Here is a 17,795-nt window from a genome sequence, read left to right on the forward strand (position 1 = left end):
GTAAATGTCAGCATATATGTGTTTGTGATAGCTGTAAACTTGATTTTCTTTAGTGATATAGTTTGAATTATGTAAGTTTAGCTAAAAGTGCTCTATAAAAATGAATTGAATAAGGAGTAGAAATCTGACGTGCATTGCAAGGACATTACTAAAATTGGTGGCAGGATAAATTGGCTAGATTTTCATTGTTAGAGGAAACGGCCATGTGAACATCCCCAAAAATATATTTCATATTGATTTTAATGAAAGAAGTGATCTGGGCTTTATGAGTGAATGTTGTGAAATGGGTAGCAAAACAATTTTCAGAATATTAGATGTTTTACCAATAAAATTATTCTATAAGTGCTAAGAAATCCTTCTGGATATGATGTTGTCACTTTATTGTAAAAATTATTGAGCATGAGAATGAATGTGTACACATACACAGTCTTCAGAGTTATTTTCTTAGATTGATGCATAGATAATAATATATATATATTTTTTCAACTGGTTAAAAATATGGAACGCTTCACGAATTTGCGTGTCATCCTTGCGCAGGGGCCATGCTAATCTTCTCTGTATCGTTCCAATTTTAGTATATGTGCTGCCAAAGCGAGCACGATAATAATATTTTTGATGCAAATTATGAACATTATGCTTAGTAGATTGTTATTAAAATAGGACATTCAGAAATGAGATTTGAAAAGTGGTATAATATATGAAATGCAAAACCTCTAATATTCAGCCATGAGTGTTGTGCTAATTAAACTGCATAATCAAGTAATGTCAAGGATTTAAAGATTATTATGCAGCTGCTTCAGAATGAGTGTGGAAAATGAGTGAGGATTAGTTACTGTTTACTCCTTTTTAAGTCCTTTAAACTTACATGCATTGAAGCTGAAGGTGGCAAGAAGGAGGATAAGAAAAAATTGCTGCAGGCTAGCCCATCTTCTCCTGGAAAGAAACTCTTCTCTCCACTTTAATCTAGTCTTTTCATTTTGGTCATTTTGAATTTTGTTTTATTTAGTGCAAATCTATTATTTCATTAATTTTTCTGTTGGCAATTCTTGGTTTCAAGCTTTCAAAATATGGCTATTTCAAGGCATCTCTGATGGAAAATGTGCATATCTGATAATTCCATCTTATTTCCTTAAATGACCATGCTTTTTACATCTTATATGTTTAGCAGATATGTGTTGTATATATGTTGATTATATATGATGGAAATCTGGAATAAAGTAGAAAACTAGAAGCATTTTTAAAGTTTCTGTGTCCCTCGTGTGTTTTTCATGACTATTTTCAAGAAATTGAATTTGACTTTTTCTAACATACAATGCTTCTTCACCGCACTGCTGCTGAAGAATAGGTTTAACCTGGCTCTCCTAAGCAGGATACAGCTAGTTGTTATTATGAAGTAATTTATTGTCTTATGAAATTTGCTACTCCACAATAGATTTAGTGACAACCAAATCCATGCTTTGAATTCTTAATTGTACTCTGTTTATAACTCTATGTCAAATCATGTTTTGACATGTGTACGATTATTTTCTCAATTGATTTTTAAGATTTCTTACAGAATTGCTTCTAAGACTTTATAAAGATTTTACTATATTTTTATTAGTTTATCACCTGGAGTGACTCACACTGTGATTTAATGTAATTATTAAAGTGTTTGGGTGGCTAGTTAGTACTATATAAAGATAGAGGTATTTTGAAGGCTTTTTCCATAGATGAAAGCATAGTATGATATGATTAAATCTGTACTAATGTAAAAATGTTGGTTCTAGATCTTCTATTACTGATGTTGGGAAAGACAACAAATAAGGAAATAAAGAAGATTGCAGTACATGATCTCTAAAGTTCTTTAATAAATTTAAATTTATATAATTAAAAATTTTTAATTTTCTAAATTTTCCAAATGAACAATTATAAATCTGCTTTTGTCTCATCCTGTATTTGCTATAATTGTCACTGTAAAGTTAAAAAATATTGTTTACTTTAATATCTTTTATAACTGACTTATATGTTTACTTTTACCATAAGTCTTACTATACATAAACTTGAAACCAGCTTTTTGTACCTAGTAAGGTATTAAAATGTTCACATATTATATATCTAGTAGATAGCAATTCTAAAAACCAGGAGCAACTCAGAACATTTGGACTGAAACTTTGGATTGAAAATTTGTTGTCACAATTATTTATTTATTATTGATTTATTTTTAAGTGAGAGGCAGGGAGATAGTGAAACAGACATCCACATGCACCCCAAACAAGATCCCCTCAGCAACCCTATCTGGGGCCAATGCTTGAATCAACTGAGCTACTTTTTGTGCCTGAGGCTGATGCTGGGACTAACAAAGCTATCCTCAGACAGAAGCTGATGGTTGTTTCTTTTGTGTGCCCTGAATGGAAATCAAACCTGGAATGTCCATACGTCAAGTCCACACTCTATCCACTGAGCCAACCAGCCAGGACCATATGTATTTATTTTAATTAAGGCAGTACCTCATTTATTTTTATGTGTTGCTTTAGTAGGTCATGCATATGCAATAGTATTATACCTGCAGTGGAGTTTAAGTGATCTCTTAGGATTATGTTTACCTAGCTCATATAATTCTTAACAATTGCCTTTTACCAATTTAAGTATTTTTAAAATAATATTTCCAGATAAAAGTTAGTTGTTTATAATAAAATCAAACTATATTAAATCAAATATATTAATTCTAAAGCATTAGTATTAATTTCTTTTCAAGCAATTTCTAAGTACATACTTAATTTTTATGGAAAGCAGTAATCAATACCTGGGCTGGAGCTCTTATTTTTAAGATATAAATACTAGGCATAAATAAGAAACCTTTATTTTGTAAGAGTAAAATATGGTTTGATGATTCAAGGTTAAAGATGTTTAAAGAAACTTAAAAAGTAAAATAAACATTACTATTACCTGGTCAGGGCACCTACAGGAACAGCTCATAGTTTCTGTTTCTCTCTTTCACTCTCTCTCTCTCTTTGCCTCTCTCCAAAAAAAAAAAAAAAGGAAAGAAAGAAAGAAAGAGAGAAGGAAAGAAAGAAAGAAAGAAAGAAAGAAAGAAAGAAAGAAAGAAAGAAAGAAAAGCAAAGAACTTTTAAAGTATTGGACATATTAATAGTTCAGATTTTTTTAATTCATCAGATATTTGTTTGTGTGTTTTTTAGTCAGGTTACAATGTATAACATGATACATTACACATTTTTCCATTTTCTGTATCATTATCCTGAATATTTCACCTTGAGTAAAACCAATCAAACAAACAAACAAAAAAAGTAACTATTTTTTACTCGGTAAAATTACTTTTAATTTACAAGTTAACAAAATAAAAATACTTTTAGGCTGTAACTGAATGCAATTTCTTTCAAATAGATCTTTAAAAAAATTTTTTTCCATTGATATGAGAAGAAGGAAAAGATGCAGAGGCAGAAATAGAGAGATAGAGGCATCAACTCATTGTACAACTTATTGTTTCATTTAGTTGTACATTCATTGGTTGCTTCTATATGAGCCCTGACTGGGGATAGAACCCATGGCCTGAATCCACTGAGCCACCTGGCTAGCACCTCTTTAAAATAGATTTTAATTTGTAATATTGATATGAATTTCAAGGTTTATCATTGACTCATTTGTAAATATATTCTCACATATTTTTTGCAGTGATTTTTGAAACATCTTCTACTGAAAGTATACATTCATCCTCTTTTCTCCACATTTTATTTCAGTATTTTTTTTCATGTTTTTCCTTGATGTATTCCTGCTGCACACCAGCTTCTTCCACAGGAGGTGGATGGGCGGGGAAGAAGGGTCTTCTGCTGATTGCTTTATGATCTCACTTCTCGCAGGCCCATCATCAGAGAAGAGATAAACCATCAGCTCTCTGACATCTAGTATTTTTTAAAACCCAGGTAAGGACATGATTGGCTATATGGAATTAGGTGTTCAACCCCAGGTTACCAAGGCCAAAATACAGGGTCACACCACTAGGAGCAGGTCTGTGAGGCGAATGTATAGAGAAGAAGCATTGTCATGGGTTAACTATATCTGGCTTTCTGTTGAATTTCTGATGATCTGTGTATGACTTGTGCTGGGTTTCTTTCCTGCATGAGCTCATCTGTCTTTACAACCACCCCACGAAGTAGCTACAATCACCCCAGTTCATAGAAGAGAAAGCTGAGACCCAGAGAGATTAAGTAACTTGTTCCAATCTTATAACTGGTAAGTGATCAAACCAAGATTTTAAATTCAGTTTTGCTTGGTTCCAAAGTAGTTTCCCTTCCCTATATCACATTGTCTCTTTAACTTAATAGGCATTTGAAAAGCACCTAAAAGTGCAAAATCCTGTGAGGCATACATGCATAAAGTAATCCGAACTAGTGCCTGTCTTTCTAGAATCTATTTGGATGATCTCACTCATTTCAGAGAAGAGTGACAGCAGCAGAGAAGCTATGTACAAAGTACCAGGTGCCACACTGTGGGGGAAGGAAAAAAAATGTGCTGGTTTTATGCCAGGACCTTGCTAAACATTTTCACATGTATCTTCTAGACCTGCCTTAATAGAGTAGTCCTTGTAAGGTAGGGCTATTTAAATTTAAATCCATTAAAATTAATTTCACTTTATTTGTCACCTCCTGACACTAGCCATATTTCAAGTGCTCAGTAGTCACATGTGGCTGGTGACTGTTATATTAGACAGCACAAGTATGAACATTTCTATGATCACAGAAAGTTCTATTAGACAGTGCTGGTCCAGACTCAGCCACGTGGCAGCATGCACAGGCTCTGCACTTTGCTTTCCATAAAATGCCCAGCCCCTCGTAGGGTACCTGACACATACTACGCACTCAATAGTTATGTGACCAAATAAATAAAACACATATATAAAATATTAATTAATATATTTTTAAAATAATTTTTAAAATTTTAAATTGTGATAAAATACAAATTACTCTGTTAATCATTTTTAGGAGTACCATTCAGTAGTTTAAGGTTCATTGTATCGTTCAACCAATTTTCAGAACAGTTTTTATTTTGTAAAATTGAAATTCTCTCTCTCTCTGTTATTACATTATATATGCATGTATATGTACATATATAATTTTATATATAGGGATTTTATATATAATTCCTAATATGCATGCACACACACACACACACATAAATGAGAGAAAGAATAATCTTTAATGTGTTAACAGTGGTTACATTTTGCATTTTTAAAAGATTTTCTTTAATGGATGTAGAACTATTTTTACTAAAAGGGGCGATAAAACTTACATTTGTGTTTAGACATCTTCATTTTCAACCCAAAAAACTTAATGTTTTCATTTCATTATTGTAAGATGAATTGGTAATAAGAGTAGGTGTCCTGTAACTCAAAAATAAGGCATTTTTAAAGATAATTTACTATGTTATACAGAAAAGCATGTATATTTGTTGTTTTGATTTTAACAACTTGCTTTAAGAATGGCTTAGAATTTTTTACCTCATTTTTTCATCAGATATTAAAATTAATTTAATGTTTACTTATAAATATTTTATTGATAAAATATACATAACATAATTATGTCAATCATTTAGAGTGTACAGTGTAGTTTTAATGCTATTATTACATTATTGTGCAATCATTACCATTATTAATTTTTCTTTTTTCTTTTTATCTTCCCAAACTGAAACTCTTACCCATTAAACAATATCTTTCCATTCTTCCCCCTTCAGTCCCTGACAATCACCATTCTACTTTTTCTCTATGACTGACTAGTTTAAGAACCTCATATTAATAGACTCTTGCAGTATTTGTCTATTTTTGCCTGGCTTCTTTCACGTAGCATAAGGCCTTCAGTTCATTCAATGTTATAGCATATGTCAGAATTTCTTTCATTTTTAGGTCTAATATCCATATATATATATATATATATGTGTGTGTGTGTGTGTGTGTGTGTGTGTGTGTGTGTGTGTATTTATATTCTACATTTTTTTTCTATTCATTCTTGAATGTGTACTTGTTTTACTTCTACCATTGGCTATTCTTAGTAATGCTCCTATGGACATGGGTATCCAGATATCTATTTGAGTCCCTTTCAATTCTCTTGAGTATAACCCAGAAGTAAAATTGCTAAATTATATGGCAGTCCTATTGTTAATATTTTGAAGACCTGCAATAACTGTTTTTTGTAGCAGCTACACCATTTTACATTCCTATTAACAGTGAACAAGAGTTTGAATTTCTTCATATCCTTGCCAACCCTTAATATTTTCTGTTTTCTTAATGGTAGCAATTCTTTTATCTGGTTTCTTTTATTTTTTTTAATTAATTTATTTATTTATTTTAGAGAAAAGAGAGAGAAAAAGAGAAAGAGAGAGAGAAGGGGTAGGAGAAGGAAGCATCAACTCCCATATGTGCCTTGACCAGGCAAGCCTGGGGTTTCCAACCAGTGACCTCAGTGTTCCAGGTCCAGGCTTTATCCACCTTGCAACCACAGGTCAGGCGAATAGTAACAATTTTAATGAGTGTGAGATGCTATCTCATTGTGGTTTTGATATGCATTTCCCTAATAATGAGTAATGGAGAATATCTTTTCATATGTTTATTGAACATTTGTATATCTTCCTTAGAGAAATATCTGTTCAAGTTCTTTGCCTAATTTTGTTTTCTTTCTGGTTGTTGAGTTGTAGGAGTTCTTTATTATTTCTTAATATTAACTACTTATCAGCTATATGATTTACAAATACTTTTCACCATTTTGTGAATTAACTTTTTATTGTTAATTGTGTTGTTTGATGCAAGAGGTTTTAAATTTGTGTATGTGTGTGTGTGACAGAGATAGAAAGAGAGACAGAGAGAGGGACAGACAGGGACAGGCAGACAAGAAGGAAAGAGATGAAAAGCATCAATTCTTTGTTGTGGTTCCTTAGTCTCCTTAGTTGTTTATTGATTGCTTTCTCGTATGTGCCTTGACCGTGGGGCTCAGCAGACTGAGTAACCCCTTGCTGGAGCCCGCGACCTTGGGCTCAAGCTGGTGAGACTTGCTCAAACCAGATGAGCCCATGCTCAAGCTGGTGATCTTGGGTTTTGAACCTAGGTCCTCTTCTTCACAGTTTGACACTCTATTCACTTTGCCACTGCCTGTTCAGGCAAGAGGTTTGAAATTTTTATTTTTTTCCACTTATTTATATTTTATTTTCTTGCAGATGCTTTTGGCATCATATCAAAGAAATTATTGTCCAATGCAATGTCATAATGCTTTGCCCTATGTTTTCTTCTAAGAGTTTCACAGTTGTAGCTCTTATATTTAGGTCTTTGGTGCATTTTGACTTAATATTTATATGTGGTATAAGCATTCAGCTTCATTTTTTACGTGTGAGCATTACCTTCTCCCAACATCATCTGTTGAAAATACTATTCTTTCTCTATTGAATGGTGTTGGTACTCATGACAAAATTTATTTGACCATATATATAAAGGTTTCATAAATACAAATATATATATATATATATATATTTGTATTTATGCCAGCACCACAGTGTTTTGATTACTTTGTGCTAAGTTTTGAAATCAGGAAGCATGAAACCTCTAATTTTGATTTTTGTTTTTAAGGTTGTTTGGCCAATTTAAGGTGTTTTGAGTTTTAATATGAGTTTAAGGATTTCCTTTTTTTTTTCTTTCTGAAAACAAACACCATTAGGATTCTGATAGGATTACATTGTATCTGAAGATTGTTTTGGGTAATATTGAAGTCTTAACAATATTAAGTATTTTATTCAATGTGCCTGAGATGTCTTTTCATTGATTTGTATTGTCTTAATTTCTTAGTTTGCAGTGAACAAGATTTTCACCACATTGGTTAAGTTTATTCTTAAGATAAATATTCATTATATATTATAAATGTAACTCTGGATTTCTTTTCATACAATGCTGTCTGTTTTAAAGGATGTACTATATAAACTGCTTTTATTTAATGTCTAATAAGTATTTCTATCTACTAGGCTTATATATTTTCTGTTTATAAGAAAAATGATATGTCTTTAATGTATTATTTCTTAATTTTATTATGTTACAACCATTCATCATCTTGAAAGTGTTACAGAACATAAATATTGTCCACCAACACTAGCTGAGGCAAACACAAAATACCGAGGACTGCAGTAGAATAATATTGGCTATTTTATTATGAATGGTGCCATCCAGAAGAATAGGAAGCTAATGGTCAAAAGCTTAAACTCCCTGATGGGGTGTAGGTTACAGATCTTATGAGGTAAATTACAAGGTACTGTGGGTTAGGTGTTAGGGGTCTTGCTGGGAGATCTGGGAGATGATTTGTCAGGGGTGAGGTAAAGATGTTGAATCTTTCCTTCAGGTCTTGAGGTCAGTTCTGAGGTGTTTTTCAGAATCCCTGTGTCTGGTCTCATGAGAGAATAGCCAAGGGGGATTGTTCTTTCTTAGGGCTCAAACTCTGAAACATAACTTAAGTCAAGGTGTTATTTTTAACTTACTAGAGGTACAGACCTTGTGAACATTAGATTCCAGGCTACTGTCTTCTTTTGCCTTGGGTCATCTAGGGGAAAAGCTAGGTTTCTGAGGGTTACATATATATGTGTGTATATGTAGAGACAGACACACAGAGTTAAAGAGATGATTTATAGAACTAGGATTTAAAGCTAAACTTAATCAGTTATAAGGACTGTCAGTTTCATAAAGTCAGTCACCATAATAATAACTTCTAAAGAATAAATAAGTTATTAAAATAAAAATAATTATAATTGCTCAGCTTATTTTGTTATGAATTTTGCCACATTCTTGCACTGTTAGAGCTAGTATAAAATCAAACTAAAAGAAAATAAGTAATTAAAAATATTTAGTGGCCAAAATAATGAAATTCCATTTTGATTATTGCTATTAAAGTACATTTTAAATAATGAAATTAATTTTGCTGTACATTTAGCCTCTTTAATATTTTCCTTATAATTATAAATTTAAAAAACAGTATTTTATTATAAAGCTTGCAGAGAACTGTGATTTTAACAAAAAGTTTAAAAGCCACTTCTGTGTAAACCTATATTGCAACTATGCAATACCAACCACATGCAGTCCCTTTCCATGTGTTTGCATCATATTAATTGACGAGAATATGAAAATGAGAATGTCCATCGACTGCAGAAATTTTTGGATTTTTCTTCAAAAGTTAGCAATATAGTCTTAAGGGGGTTTTTTTTTGTTTCTTTTTTTTATATAAGGAGGAACTAGAAAGAAGGAGAATAGAGGAGAAGAAGAGATGGATCAAGGCTGGAGAACAAAACAAAGCAGGATAAATAAACAAACAGAAGAATAAATGAAAAAGAAAAGAAAAAATAGAAGAATAAGCAATAAAAGAAGAAAGTAAAATGGTATAAATGAAACTATTAGACAAAAAATAGATGACAAGAAAAGAATTACGTCATACAATATCCAAAATAAACTCAGTGACATGGGTATCCATATATATGGAAAATTAAAACCTGGAGTAAATTATTAAGGAATGGAGAGAGTGAAAAGGGGGAGTAAGGAGATGAGAGAGGAGTGGAAAGGGAGATGGTGTGGGGGCAGATGCCAAAGGGAAATCTATGTCTTACTTGAGAACCAAACCATCACACAAGAAACGAGCATTAGTACAGAGGATAAAATTGACTCTATATGAGGAAAAGAGATGGGTTCAAAGAGAAAACAATATTTGACAAAAATATTCCATAGTATAAAAAAATTATCTAGTCACATAGTTTAAGGGAAGAATTTCAGGTAGAAGGGGGAGTATGTGCAGAGGTTTTAGCGGTTTATCCAAAAAATGTGCTTGATTCGTCTTGTTTTCTTGACAACACAGTTTGGGCAGGATAGGTGTCAACTGAGAAAGCTATGCAGTCACATCTTGCTGCGAGAAGAAGTCCCTGAGAGGACATAACTGCTGGTTGAACCGAGAGCTAGACCCAGGCAATCGGATTCCCTATACCCTCTCTTGTCCTTGGAATGTATGTTCTGTTCTTCATTCCCACAGCCAGAGTCATTTTCAAGAACACAGCAGTGAGAATAATGTGACAGTGTATGTGTCCATCCCCCGTTAAAGCCTCCATCTAAACTTTTAAGATTCTGGCAGGTGAGTGAGCCAGAGACAAGCCTCGTGTGGAAGTTCCCTTGCTTATTGCACCTGCCACCTGCCTGTATGGAGTGGCCTGCCTCTTCCTTTAGTCTCTCCTTGTCCTCTGAGTATGGGACCAGTTTCAGATTTCAACCAAAAGCTCCTGAAACTAACAATTGCATATCATTTTTTAAATTTGGGGCATTTATCTCCAGGTAATCATAAATAAATTATTCTATGCGGGAGAGTGATATGATTATGCATACTTTAGAAAGAGTTCTGTCAGCTATGTAATATGTATTAATGGAGAAAATTACCTTGAAACAGTGATATTAAATAAAGATTTTTGCTTCCATACGGGCAGGAGATGACGAGGCTAGAAATAATGCGGTGAAAGCTAGAAATAATGGAAGATATCAAAAGAAGATGGGACCAATAAATAAACTGGTTACTAGAAGTAAAGGAACAATTCCTAAGTAGTATGACTAAGTGTCTGCTTACTCAACAAGGTATGTGGTGATACTTTTTACCTGACTAGCATGACATGAGGAGTGATCTTTCTAAAATGCAAATCTGATTATGTGTCTTCTCTACATAAGTCTACAATAATTCCCCATTCAAAGGTAAAGTCCAGATCCCTTTATTTAGTGTAAATGACTCATTATCTCTTTAGACTCATTCATGTCCTGCATCCCTCATTCTCTACTCCAGCTGTACTGAACTACTTTCACTTACCCAAATGAAATGTGCAGGTTTCCCATTGGGCTTTGATCCCACTGCTTAAAGTATTCTTCAAGCTTTTAACCAAGGCTTACTTGGCCTTTTCTTAAATGTTACATCCTACAAGAAACAATTTCTAGGTTCTCCCAGAATTGTTTAGGTATTGCTTACATGTAATGGCATGGGCCCTGGATTTACCATTGCAATCTGGTGTTAGTAAAGTTGGCAGTTTCAAAGTAGAGAGAGACATCAGAGATTTTTTTTTTTTTTTTTTTTCATTTTTCTGAAGCTGGAAACGGGGAGAGACAGTCAGACAGACTCCCGCATGCGCCCGACCGGGATCCACCCGGCACGCCCACCAGGGGGTGACGCTCTGCCCACCAGGGGGCGGTGCTCTGCCCATCCTGGGCGTCGCCATGTTGCGACCCTCCTGGGTGTCGCCATGTTGCGACCAGAGCCACTCTAGCGCCTGGGGCAGAGGCCACAGAGCCATCCCCAGCGCCCGGGCCATCTTTGCTCCAATGGAGCCTTGGCTGCGGGAGGGGAAGAGAGAGACAGAGAGGAAGGCGCCGCGGAGGGGTGGAGAAGCAAATGGGCGCTTCTCCTATGTGCCCTGGCCGGGAATCGAACCCGGGTCCTCCGCACGCTAGGCCGATGCTCTACCGCTGAGCCAACCGGCCAGGGCGAGACATCAGAGATCTTTAAAGGAAGTATGTACTACCTTGTTCACTACTATAATTACCTGTTAAATTAGCTGGGGTACTCTGCAGATTTTTGCAATGCCATTGGATAGTCAATTGTCAGTTATTAATTAGATCTGTTAACTTTTATCTGTTTTCATTTGCTTCATGCATCTGCAATGCCAAATACCATGGTTATTGTAAAATAAAAAATGGCAATTGAGATAGATAAAAAGCCTCTTCCCTTACCCCTTTTCTTTTTTTCTTTTTCCTTTGAGGTCTTTGAAATTTTGCTAAGTTAGCTACAGTTGCCAACTGAGATACTGAATTCACTTCTTTCCAGTTCCATTGTGTTTCTTCCCTAGCTATAACTACAACATTGCTACGTTCTGAGGAGGGAGAGGGGTTGCAGGCATTTGCTCTGATGTTTCATTTTGTCTTTGCTATTTCTTCTGCTCTCACTTTTTTTTTTTTTTTCGGAAGCTGGAAACGGGGAGAGACAGTCAGACAGACTCCCGCATGTGCCCGACCGGGATCCACCCGGCACGCCCACCAGGGGGCGACGCTCTGCCCACCAGGGGGCGATGCTCTGCCCCTCCAGGGTGTTGCTCTGTTGCGACCAGAGCCACCCCAGCGCCTGGGGCAGAGGCCAAGGAGCCATCCCCAGCACCCGGGCCATCTTTGCTCCAATGGAGCCTCAGCTGCGGGAGGGGAAGAGAGAGACAGAGAGGAAGGAGAGGGGGAGGGTGGAGAAGCAGATGGGCGCTTCTCCTGTGTGCCCTGGCCGGGAATCGAACCCGGGATTTCTGCACGCCAGGCCGACGCTCTACCACTGAGCCAACCGGCCAGTGATCAGCTGCAGGAAAGATGGAGAAAACAGAAAAATTGATTTACTTTTTCTGTTGGTTCCCAGGTGATTATATTGTCTTTGCTTCTTAGTGCATGCACCCAGTTTTTGTCATGGAAGCAACAGTTTGTTTGCATATCAAATAGACAGACATAGAGCAGAATGTCATTTGAAAAGTTAAAGAAGAGAAAACTTGTTTTATTATTTTTTTTAGCCAGCATTTTAAAAAGTATATACATATATTTATGGATTATGATGCTTTTTAAGTGTACTTTCTAATAATGTAAAAATGGTTTCACATAAAAAATCCAAGTAAAGAAATGGAACTAAAAAATTTGATAACACTTTCTGAGCGTCATGTGTGGCCAATATACCGAATAGAGTGTATTCTAAAATAATTTTCTAATTTAGCAGTAACAGCTCTCATAATTACAATGTATCATTCAATTGAAATAAACAGAATTAAAAAATAGCTTGTTATTTAGATAAGGAATAATTTATGAAGCTTGGTTTTATTTGGAACATCTAATTTTCTTTAGGAGGATATTCAGAGTCAATATTTACTTTTGTGGTCACATATTGGGTCTCTACATCTCTCTTTTTATTTTTATATAACTTCTGCATTTTAACTGATATTTTAAAATGGGGCATTTCTTTGTGAAACTTCATTAAAATAAATGATTGTTAACAAAATATAGTTCTTCATATCAATGTACTGCAATTAAAACAAAACTTCTAAATATTATAAAAAGCAATGTAATGGCTTTAGGACCTAAGTGGAAATTTTTTTTATACACAACCAATTGTTAAAACTGCAAAAAGGAGGATCTTTAATGTTAGCTGAAAACTTTAAATATTTCTCACAGAAAAAAATGTATATAGCATAGATAGTATGCATTCTAGACTTCAGTTTGAAAGAAACCAATCATGAAAATAAATTTCATGCCAGTAGCTACTTTAAAAACTAGATTTAGCAGCAGTCACATTAGCTTAGATAATGGGAGAATTTTTCTTCATTGAAAATGCTCTGTGTCGCTTAAGAAGAACTTACTGAGGCAGCCTGCCATCTAGCTTTTTCACAGAAAAACAGGCTTACAGACTGCAGATGAGAGAGTCTGGAGCAGAGACAATTTTAACTTAGCCATTCCTAATTTATCTCAAGCATTTTCAATTCATCTTCACTGCTCTGTGCACACAGGAACACCCGATTGCCATCCCTGGGGAACAGAATGCAGCCGGGGATCTAGAGGGCTGTCACATTCCAAGAAATATTTAAATTGTGCTGATTTTCTTCTGGAGAACTGAGCCCAGGGAATGAAACTCTTCATCAAGTCATAGCTTTGCGGGCAATAGATCAGAGGATAATGCCAGTTTTCTAATGGATTATTGTTGTCGGGCAGGTTTTCTCTGAAGGTACGTAGTTATTTTCTCAATTCATTACCCTCTCCTATTTATCAGGTAATGATCTAATGAGCTGGGGATGCAAACCTGTAAAAAAGAGAAGGATGTTAAGTAGTCGGTATTGCCGAAAGAACAACACTTGATTGCTGCATGTTTATAGATGAATTATTTGATCCCTTTACTAAAAATTAGTAGGGTAGAGTTTGAATTGCATTGTCAGCAAAGTCAGACAAGACCCAAACAAAACCGTGCTGCAGGCTGCATTATCATAAGTTCATATTAATTCTCTGGGGGATTTTCTTTTGTAGCTGCAATGGATAATGAAGAGAAATGCCTACTTTTAGAACTCACTTCATCCTATGTCTTGTTTTAATTTTTTTTACATAAACCATGATGTTTTTTTTGCAGATAGTCTCAAATCCAAACTTTGTCTTAATGCTTTATTAATTTTGGTGTCATTGATATTTATGAGAGATAAATGTATGAATGATAAATGTATTTAATTTAAAGAAACTCCAGTCAGAGTCGTCTTGAGAATATTATGTCTCTGTACTTTGTTGGCTGTACAGATTTTTATTTTTGAATTCAGAAGGAGCTTTACTAAAATTTCTGATGATTTAGTTAAATATACTGACTTTAATAATTTATTCTTCAAATTTGTTCTGTGAAGCAAAAGCCTTAATACAGCTATAGAAGTACACAAAACTGTTTAGCAAAGTCAAATGTTAAAAACTGACAAACTTGTATTACCTAAGCCAATAAAAGTGGAGACAGCCTTATCCTAAGGTAAAAGTTAACTTATTATGTCTACAGTATATTAGAACAGGAAGGGTGACTTCTGTGCCTGTTTCCTACAAATTAAATGTGTGCGTGAAGAGTGCTGTTCTGTGTCAGAGTGTGTGAGGGTATAGGATAGAAAACAAACAGTGCAATGAGTGTATGAAAACTAAAGAAGTATTTTAAAATATATTAGGACTTTTGAGGCTTTTAAGTGTTTTATGGTTGTGTAAATAGGTTCAGTGAAACCAACCATGGTGTTGATTTCTTTTTTCATGTAAAAATGATGATTGGAATGGGTAGAATAAGAGGTTTGTTTGACCTGGAGCAAGGTGTACTGCTGCCGTATTTTAACTGGAACATAGAGTTTGTAGACCCATCAGTGGGTTAATCACAAGCATGGGAGAGGAAATGGTGGCTGAGCTTTCAGGAGAGCACTTGTTAAATGTGTTATTTCTTTGGAGCATTTGAGAGACCATTAGAAGAAAAAGGGAGAGGAAAAAGAAGGATTGAGTCACCCAAATAGTAACTTTAAGTGCATTCTCTCTTATCCTCAGAGGGATGCTAACGGCAAAAAATAGAAAAGGGGAGGGAGAACAGAGTTTCCTAAGAGTACTTTGAAGTAGCTCTTTTTCATGAATCTTACACGAATTGAGGGACGAAAGCTTAAATTAAGGTTTCCCTATGGATTACTTCATTTGGCAAGCTTTCGCTCTCCTTTATAAAACATTTTACTTTACTTACTTAAGGGAAGAAACACTGAGCTTGCTCCCAGCCTGAGTTCTCCCCCAATAACTTGCAGCTCTAATTTAAATCTACAGAAGTCTGCTCTCTGAGATGGCATACACTCCTGAGTGTCCCTGAGTCCAACAATTCGATGACTTACAAATGCCGAAGGATAAAGAAATTTAATATCCATTTTTAAAAAATTATTATTTTAACTAGCTCTTCCAAAAATCTCAATGTTCAAAAGTAGGGGGAAAAAGAGGATAACTTCAAGGAACATAATTTGATGTTCTTTCCGAAAGAGATAATCCCAATAGATGATGAAATATAGTAGCTTCATATTTGGACATGGAGAATATATCACAGCAGCTTAGTTATATATCTTTTAATTTGCATTTAGGAAGTTAGAGGAATAGAACAAATATGTAAATTAGGAGGGGAAGTTTCAGTTGCCAAATTGCAATAAAAATTTTTATCAGTTTGATCTCCAATTAACCTTTTTGACAACTGTTAGTGTTTATTCACTTATCCAGCTCTCTACCTCTGCTCAGCTTCCAAGCCTAGTACTAAAACTTGTTTAACTTCATCTTGTGGTGACTTCATGGCAAAATATATTATCATAATTTTATTTCATTAGTTACTGTTAAATATTTAATATTTATTGAGTGCTCTGATATGTTTGGTGCTTCAAAGTAATATGCAGGAAGAAAACAATGTAATAGTATTTTTTCTTAAATCACCTAGTTTATTAATATTTCAGGACTTCTAATTGGTGCCCACAGAGGAAGGCAATTAATGCTGATTCTTTAGTAGCTATTTATGCAAGTAAGGCATGAAATGTCCTATATTCAACCAACGATTTGCATTTAACTTTACTAAGCATCCCAGACTAATTATTCAGTGGTTCTTAAATTCTTCCTTAACTCTGTTTGCCATGTCAAAGTGTCATTGTAGATAGAATATTGGATTGGGGTAAGACAAACTAGGTTTAAATCTGTTAAGCAAGTTTGTGTAAGTTAATTTGATCTACATGCCTCTATTCTATCAGATACATAAATGGTGATAATGTTACCTGCTTTGGTACATTGAATAACAAACATATAGTTTGTGCACAACATATGCTCAATAAACACTACCTATTTTAATATGCATTTTACATAGTTTTATATAAAGAATGTTTTAATTGAAACTACCTTGATTTCTTCATGTGTGTGAATGATTTCTTCATACTTATTTAATAGTTTTAGTAATATGAATAATGTTTTAAACATGTAGTTATTGTTTAGCACCAAAATAATCTATAGAAATAGCATTATTTTTGCAATAATAAAATTGGAAATTAATATTAGTGTGAAAATTAGTTGACATGTTCTCCATTGCTTTCAAATAGCTAAATTATCGGTCATAATCTAAGTGGGAAAGCAGATAGAACTATATTTCATTTTCTCACTTTTTCCCTCTCCTAAATGACATAGGAATAAAAGACGAAATAGTAAACCTTTTTGCTCATTTAACTATGTTCTTTGACCTTTGCATTTGCATTTTATTTTGCCACAGTGGCTTGTCTAGTGAGATTTCCTCAAATTCCCACTGCACAGAGTAGTTCAAGCATATAAATCCAACCCTAAAGGGACAAAGCAAATGTATAAAAATATTTTTTAAACTAAAAGATAGTTTTTGCTTTGTTAAAAATTCTAAACATTTTGTAATGAGACTGAAACTGTCAAACATGAATGTTAAATCCAGCCAGATGTTCACCTTAACTGTGAGTTTGAATCTTTACAAAAATAGTATGCAAATCCAAGCTAGAAACTGCTTTCTTTAGGTCATAAAACTCATGAAAAATTCTAAGTCTGAATGTTTCAGATACATCTCATATTGAGTAAACATATACAGAAAAGTACCTTAATATTCTGAGTTATGTGGGGAGATAAAGCATAGCACAAATCTGTTTTATGTTTTATGTATTGAAATTTGGAAGGAGATATACAAAAGCCCTCTATCAAAGAGAACCACCAAATAATTATTTTGAAAGTGTGCTACAGAAAAAGTATCTAGCATATTCTAATTCAAAAATTGGACACAAAAGCAAGTATCTGCAGAAAAGCCATTCTATTTTTTTTTGTGTGTGTGTGTGAACTAGTGTCTCTTGTTAGTGTCAATCTTATCTAAATTTACAAAACTACCTACTCACTAGTAAGAAGGTTTAGGCACCTAAATTCATTTCTAAAATATCCTTAAAGTTCTTATTTTATTGATTTTTTCATTTCCAACTTTGGATTTTGATGCAGTTCTTAAGAAGATTAGAATTTATGCTTTAATTCCAATTCAGTTTTCTATTTGTAAAAGGGTGAGCATGTGTGTGTGTGTGTGTGCATGTGTGTGTGTGCATGTGTGTGTGTGTGCATGCATGTGTGTGTGTGCATGTGTGTGTGTGTGTGTGTGTGTGAAGGGGTTAATAATAATATTTATAAGAGCGTGTAGAATAAATGAAAAAATGTAAATATCATTACAAGAGATTTTTCCTAACAC

At 34.3% G+C, this 17,795-nt stretch overlaps 1 non-coding gene across 1 annotated transcript; it reads right to left on the bottom strand.

Moving 5' to 3' along the window:
- Nucleotides 1-492: 492 nt before the first annotated feature.
- On the bottom strand, nucleotides 493-599 carry LOC136327837 (U6 spliceosomal RNA). The gene has a single exon (XR_010729898.1). It is a non-coding gene; the product is annotated as a U6 spliceosomal RNA (small nuclear RNA).
- Between the last annotated feature and the right edge of the window lie 17,196 nt (nucleotides 600-17,795).

The sequence above is a fragment of the Saccopteryx bilineata genome, chromosome 2 (assembly GCF_036850765.1).
Source record: "Saccopteryx bilineata isolate mSacBil1 chromosome 2, mSacBil1_pri_phased_curated, whole genome shotgun sequence".
NCBI lineage: Eukaryota > Metazoa > Chordata > Mammalia > Chiroptera > Emballonuridae > Saccopteryx > Saccopteryx bilineata.